General features: G+C 36.1%; 1 long non-coding RNA gene across 1 annotated transcript; it reads left to right on the top strand.

Moving 5' to 3' along the window:
• Positions 1-229: 229 nt before the first annotated feature.
• Positions 230-2,054, top strand: LOC307001705. The gene is made up of 3 exons (XR_013798304.1): positions 230-989; positions 1,737-1,858; positions 2,001-2,054. It is a non-coding gene; the product is annotated as an uncharacterized lncRNA (long non-coding RNA).
• Positions 2,055-8,126: the final 6,072 nt, after the last annotated feature.

The following is an 8,126-nucleotide window of genomic DNA, read 5'->3' as shown; positions in this document are numbered from 1 at the left end:
ATGGTTTATGTATTTATTTTAATTATATTATTTCGTTCTTATTGCCAGGGAAGCTGGATTGCTTTGCTGTTTATTGATATTTAAAAAAAATATTTTATTAGTAGGAAATCGCGCTGAAGAAGTCTCATTCCGAACACCTCGCGATATTTGGCATCAGTTCACGTGTGCCAGATGTTGGTAAGTAGTCGTAAATACGCTGTCCTAATAATGTTTGATATGATGTATTTTCTGTGTGTCGAAATTAATCAGATTAGCTCAAGTTCAGTCACTGCATTATATCTGTCATCTCAACGGAGGCTTTGCGTTTCATTGCTTTCTATGAAAATGGTTTCTATGGTGATTAAACACTGTCTGTCACGTGATGTGCTATACAGTAGGCCTAGAGTAGACCTTCAATCAGTTAATCATATTCATATCAGGTTTTTAAGTTGTACAATTAGTTCCAAAGTTGTATGTGTAGTAGAAGCACAGTAAAAACAACACCATGCTTTTACCACAGTAACATTAGTTTTACTGTGATAAGTGTAGTAAAAAGACAGTAATCACACAACTTACCATGCTTTTACCACACTATTGGTAGTTTTAATGTGGTACTTATTGTAAATGCACAGTAACCACAACACTAACCATGCTTTTACCTCAGTAACCTTAGTTTTACTGTGATGGGTAGTAAAGGACAGCAATCACAAAACTTACCATGCTTTTACCTCAGTATTGGTAGTTTTAAAGTGATAATTGTTGTAAATTATGCATATTAACCACAACACCTACCATGCTTTTAATGCTTAATAATGTAACATCCAATATTTGTAAGGAAAATCAGTACTTTTTCCTTTAAATAATCCTATATATTATACATAATGATATTTTATTTTCTCTGTTTTCAGCTGAAAAGACCAAAAGGGCCTTTCGAACTCAGTCAGCCCATTATTGTTTGAGGACAAGTAAACGGAGGAGACGGACCGCTGCAAAGACAAATATTCGCAATGGTACGTATGTGTTGGTTTTAACCCTAAATCAAACATTTTATCAAGCATTTGTTGTTTCTTAAACCTGTTCTTACAAAACCCATAGCCCAATCAGTATGAACAGTCTCAAAGTCTTAATAATTCACAAGATTTAACAAGTTGTCAAATTCGTACGATACTAGTACATATTTGTATACTCGTACATAATCCTGCAGCTTTTACTCCTAGTGCTCATTGGCTACTGCCTCAATTCCTGTACATATTTATCGCGATATTTGTAAATCAGTTGCGCCCCTTCTTGGATAGTAGTCTGATGTCCCACGCACTGTCAGAAAGTTTATATTAATTGCATTGTGTATTCATTAAAATTATTACAAATTAGTCCCTGTCTGTTGTGTTCATGTTCCAATGTCCAATGATACATGATGTCTCTCCACACCTCATAACCTACCTCTGTTTGCAAGGAAAAGCTCATCTGACATGACATCAGATACTCGATTATTTTGTCGTAATCAGATCAGTTACACTGCTGATAACTGTCCCGTTTGCATATAAATCATGTTATTTTTAAACGAGTTCATATGATTATTGCTTGCTATTAAAGACATACTTGTATTCATAGAAATGCCCACATATCAGTGAACGTATAACATAAAAATGCTTTTAACATTTAATTATGCAACACTCTTTACAGAAATATATCCTACAGTTGTATAACTGACTGCTTGCATGTAATGTAATAAAATTACCTTCCTTTCTGTATTGCAGGATTACTTTGTCCTTTTTTTTAGATCTCTACAACATCAAACTCAACAGCTCTTTTAAGAGCCAACCCTCACAAGAGCTACTAGTGAGTCGCAGCGGATCTTGCCGTGATCAGCCCTTCCCAGGTAAAGTTTCTAGAATATTTCAATCAGTATTTACTCATCAAATGCTCTCTCCTGAATCGTAAGGTAAATTATAACTGTCTTAATTTATGTTTCAAGAACAATAGTAATTGCACGAGTAAGTAGATACTTTCTTGTTTTACAGCAGAGAAGGAAGACCAGTCCTTATATCAACACAAGCTAATCGAATAAGTTAGTGATGCACCGAAATGGAAATTCTGGGCCGAAACCGATACCGAAAATGTAGGATGCACTTGGCCGGAAACCGAAACCGATACCGAAAATGGCTTCTTTTAAAAACTTTAATATATTTATATTGCTTAATTTTTTATGGATCTGAAATGAAAAATCACAAACCAATAGAATAATCAAACTTTTATTACCACTAACAGTTACATAACAAAACCTAAAATATTTTATATATTATATATATTTTATATTGCATGCGCTTCATGAGGCACACGCGCGCGGTCTCTTGCTCTCTCTCCCTCTTTTTGCCGTGCACGCGCTACACGGTTTGGAGCACAGTCTCTGTCTCGCGGGCGCGCTCGCTCTAGATTCCGAAGATTTTAACTAATTCGCGGGCATCAGTGAGCCGCTATCAATATGCGGGAGACTCCCGGAACTTCCGGGAGACTTGGGATGTCTGTATTTCTATAGCCTACTGAAATAATATCGGCATTATAATTATTGATTTTTCATTTCGCTCTTTTTTGGTGCCCTCTCAGCTCATGCGTGTGGTGGGAGCGGCGGCGTTGGTTGTCCTCATCTGAAACTTTCAAATACTTCCATACCGCTGACATGCAAAACAATCTTTGCAGACGCGTGCAAACAGCTCGACCGTGAGTGAAACCTGCTTGAGCACGGAGGGGAGGGGTGGGTGACGAGTGACAGCTCGACCATGAGTAAAACCCAAGCGCTTGCGCGCGGATGGGAGGGGTGCGGTTGACATTCATTTTCGGTTGACATTTTCGGCTGGCTTTTTTATTTCGGCCCGAAACCGATAATGCCATTTTCGGCCGAAATTTTCGGCGACCGAAATTTCGGTGCACCCCTAGAATAAGTCCTTTGTTTCGGGTGAGGAAGGAACATCTGGTGCCCAAAGAAGACAGAAAGGTGCGCAAATCCATTGGTATGTCTTGTATTGAAACAATGCTGTAATATGTAGTACATAATTTGATGTTGACAATTTTACATTGTACAGGTTACAGGAAGCTCTTGAAACAAGTGACAGAAGAGTATGTTGTCTTGAAAAAAATCAAGCATCACTTGCAAAGGCAAAAGAGACCATGCCTTTCTTAAAGATATTTTAAAATAGGTTGCTGTTGATATGGGTAAAACATTTTTTGTTCAGTACTTAGCTTATATAATGTGCTGAAATATTATATATATATATATATATATATATATATATATATATACATATATATATATACACTCTCAACCTTAAAAAGGAGAACGCAAAAGGGCCAGAGTTGCCCGTTCCTGATTTAAATTTACAAAGCAGCAGTCAGTACATTATATAATATACACATTGATTTATTTTATACACATATATATATATATATATATGTATAAAATAAATCAATGTGTATATTATATAATGTACTGACTGCTGCTTTGTAAATTTAAATCAGGAACGGGCAACTCTGGCCCTTTTGCGTTCTCCTTTTTAAGGTTGAGAGTTTACCTCCAACCCTAATTGAGCACATATGAAAGTCTTCAGCTTTACTTATAGACAATAGGCAGGAGGGTTTGAGGTTGGAGCTAAATCTGCAGGACAGTGGACGCTAAGGGCCAGAGTAGCCCATCACTGCTTAATATATCGCAGAACATAGGCCCGGTTTACACGAAGTGAAGACACCGATATTTCCCTGCGGTTTGGCCTCTCATTTACACGAAAACCCAGTTTTTATCACAGAAAACGATTATTTCTAAAAACTCCGGCCAAAGTGGAGATTTTGGAAAACTTTGTTTGCACGTTTGCATGTAAACTGAGAAAAACTGAGTTTTAGGCAGCGACGTCACAATATGAGACTATTTTCGGGATTCTGATTGGCTAACGTGGGCTTGAGCTTCTCGTTACACTGCCACCTACAGGTTTGGCATGCTCTGGACGGCATATACACGGGTTCGTGTGCACGATGTTATTTTTGAAAACGAAGAGGGGTGAAATGTCCGTTTATGAAAATAGCCATCCACGTGTAAACGTAGCCATAAGCTGACCTGACCTGACTGTCCATTAAACAACTTAATTTGTATTGTTTGTGTTTTTTGCTTTACTTTCAGAGAACTGGAGAACGCCTGGCAATGGGATGTTGAGACTTCTTCCTCTGGTTGAGAAAAAGCTACACCACATCAGTGATCACATCTTCTGTTCTTCTGTTGTACTGTAGGGTACACCTGAACAAACTGTTTAGACGAGGAAGAAGAACATGAACATGATCGAGACATGTACAGGGAAGAGCAAGAAACCAGTTTAGTGATAATGAATCATTATTTTCCAACACAATATCAAATCTGTTTTCTGTATAGGTGACTGAATATGATTCTCTGGCACTCATTTTGTGGCTCAGCAGCTGTGAATGGATTAATATGATGTTAATGTATTTTTGAAGACACATTTTTATTTATCTTGAATCTCATTGTCTTTATGCTACTTTATCAAATTTATGCTGTGTCCTCCAATAAAGTGTTGTGTAATGAAGTATGGTGAATATTGTTTATTGAAAGTCGTGTTTGGTACAGTAAATAAAAACAATATTTGAGAAATTTTAATTTCTTATTTCTTTAGTTTAGTTCTTAATTTAAAAACAACTACATATAATTAATTACCATGATTCTTTTTCTTAGGACATACACATTTAGATCTGGTTAATGATATTTGGGACAAAAGTTGCAACAAAACAATGCAACAAAAGTTGCACATACTTGCATGTATAAGCTGCAACTGCAATGTTTGCAGTGAAATAAAGGGAATCTATGTGAATAACAAGAGGCTGCAGTGGCTATCTTGCTATAAACACTTCAAGCATGATTGAAGATGATCCATGTTGATCATTCTAGTACATCTACTAGCCTACTGCATTTAAAATGAAAGCATAGACGTTACTGATGTCAGGCATATAAGCAGCAACCAGAGGGGGTGAAAAGGAAATGTAGGCACTGTTTTGTTTTGTTTGTTTTACTGAATGGAGCATTATCCCTGTGTAATAGTGTGTGTAGATCTGTGTAGATTGTACTGCACTTCCACCCCAAGGGCCCAGTGGCCCCCAGAAGAGCAAAAAACTGCACATTTCAAATGGCTGTAACTCACAGTCCGGTTAGTGTATCAAAGAGAAAATCGGCAGGACAACTGCTTATGCTATGTTTACTAAATAATGTTGGGCCCAGTTTTCTGACATATACGGAAAGCTGGCATAAAGGTTATTTTTAAAGTGCTCACAGTAAATTATCAAATTTCAGCCTGTCCCTCATATATGTCATAAAGGTTTGCACAATGAACAAATTTAGATATCCAGTTGTCCATTAAAGATATTATGTATTTAACATTTATTGTTTCATTACTAAACGTTTTAAACTACATTACCCACATATCTCTGTCATGCTATCAATAGAACAGGAAACATTGTCCTGTAGTTCATTGAAATGTGCAGCCATGCTTAGGGTTAGGGTGGGGATCTCAGTAAAGGAGCAATTTCTCACAAAACAGAGACACTTTATCATTAACTTTATGTATAACTAACGCAATAATAACACCAAAACATACTTTGTAACATGAAGCGCCGTTTTATATGGGTTAAACGATAGTCCAATCACAGCGAGTTTTGCGATAAAGTCACAGCCAATAACAATCCAGCTGTACAGATGCGTCACACTTACTTGCCCATTTATGGTAAATGATGACAGATCTCTTCTGGTTCCGGCTACAGGGATAGATACCTTAAATATTTCATATTTAAACCCAAACAATATTTGGGCTGTAATGTATTAATTCTAATTAAATTATAAAACTCACATTTAAAAACAAAAGACTCCTTTGTGTGGTTACCATCCAAAAACGAGATCACATGATCAATGACACAAATGTTTTTATTTGATTAGACTAATTCATAAATACATTTGAAAGATAAACTTTTTTCTAAGCAATGGCCTACAGCAGGGGTAGTTTTGCAGTATTTTAATTAAAGATAATTACATATACTAAAGTGCTTCTAACATTTACAGTGTATGTATAGTATATATCTATACATACAAGGTATATCAATTATATTCAAATAAATGTAACAAAATCACAATGAATGCACACAATTTTGAAAGCATATTCCAATATTTAATGTCAAATTGTTTAAAGACAAATGTAGTGCCAAACCTACTGCACAACAGTATAAAAATAAGTTAATTATATAAAAAAAAACAGGTAACGTTATAAGATACAGGGGCAATCTATTATAGGGACATATACAGTAACGTTAAAACAAATCGCTATGATGAAGTTATATTTTTACAAACCAAGAGATGAGATTCAACTTTGTTATGTGAAAATATATTTGTTTCTTCGCTTTAAAGAACAAATAGGCAAAAACGTAAGCACAACGTTTTACATTCTCACCTTTAATTCTATATCTTTTTGTTATCATTAATCACTTTTATTGTCACTAAATGAAAGGCAACTTAAAATAGTTAATGATTATAAACGTCAGTAAGAGAATGCTTCTATAAAATACATTCACGGGTATATTACATTTACATTAACCAGGTAGTGATGTAATGATGATACCATAGATGTAGTTATGGTGGACATTTACTATAGTGACCACTGTAATAAAAGGTTTAATGAAGCTAAATGTAAGACATTAAGTCCATCTAAATGTAAAGGTAACAAACTCAGAATAATGTCCAGTATGTCAAGTGTCTCATTTCTGTAATATTCTTTCAGCACCAATAAGATTTCCATAAATATGGATTGTTTTCTAAAGGTTTTCCTGAACACTCTCACTATCTTCAATTGTTCGGACAAACACCTGCTATATACACTTGCAGAAATATACATGTCTATTGCATCATGAAGTCACTGCATGACTAGAACTAATGGATGGCAATGAATATGTCCTTTAGCAAAACACCTGATGATCACTGACACTTCTTTGATAAAGGCATTAGGCAGACATCAAGCACAGTTTATGAAGCTGAAAAGAGAAAACAAAATGCTTTAACAATATGGAAAAAAGATAAATCACTATTTTCAATATTGGTTCTGCATATATCAAAGAGATCCTGAGGAGGAGTGGGACTTCACATGAAGACTTTCAGAAACTGTGACAGAGCAAAGGGTGCACCTCGCTGGACACATCCGACGCATGCCCAAACAACACCACCCAAAGACAGTGATGAAGTGGACACCACCAGGAGGATGCAGGAGACCGGGAAGACCTGGGAAGACATGGAGACAGATGTTTCACGAAGACCTGAACAATGTCAGTGTCCCATGGGAAGATGCGGAGAACTTGGCCACGGATCGAATACGTTGGAGGACACTTGTTGCCCAATGTGCCCAGCACAGGACTTGATGATGATGTTGGGAGTTTATCGATAACTGTGGGATATATTTCTGTAAAGAGTGTTGCATAATTAAATGTTAAAAGCATTTTTATGTTATACGTTCACTGATATGTGGGCATTTCTATGAATACAAGTATGTCTTTAATAGCAAGCAATAATCATATGAACTCGTTTAAAAATAACATGATTTATATGCAAACGGGACAGTTATCAGCAGTGTAACTGATCTGATTACGACAAAATAATCGCGTATCTGATGTCATGTGACAAGTCAGATGAGCTTTTCCTTGCAAACAGAGGTAGGTTATGAGGTGTGGAGAGACATCATGTATCATTGGACATTGGAACATGAACACAACAGACAGGGACTAATTTGTAATAATTTTAATGAATACACAATGCAATTAATATAAACTTTCTGACAGTGTGTGGGACATCAGACTACTATCCAAGAAGGGGCGCAACTGATTTACAAATATCGCGATAAATATGTACAGGAATTGAGGAAGTAGCCAATGAGCACTAGGAGTAAAAGCTGCAGGATTATGTACGAGTATACAAATATGTACTAGTATCGTACGAATTTGACAACTTGTTAAATCTTGTGAATTATTAAGACTTTGAGACTGTTCATACTGATTGGGCTATGGGTTTTGTAAGAACAGGTTTAAGAAACAACAAATGCTTGATAAAATGTTTGATTTAGGGT

Source organism: Phoxinus phoxinus, assembly GCF_949152265.1.
Source record: "Phoxinus phoxinus genome assembly, chromosome: 7".
NCBI classification, from domain to species: Eukaryota; Metazoa; Chordata; class Actinopteri; order Cypriniformes; family Leuciscidae; genus Phoxinus; species Phoxinus phoxinus.
Note: the sequence above shows the minus strand (reverse complement) of the source record. Positions and strands in the feature narration are given on the sequence as shown.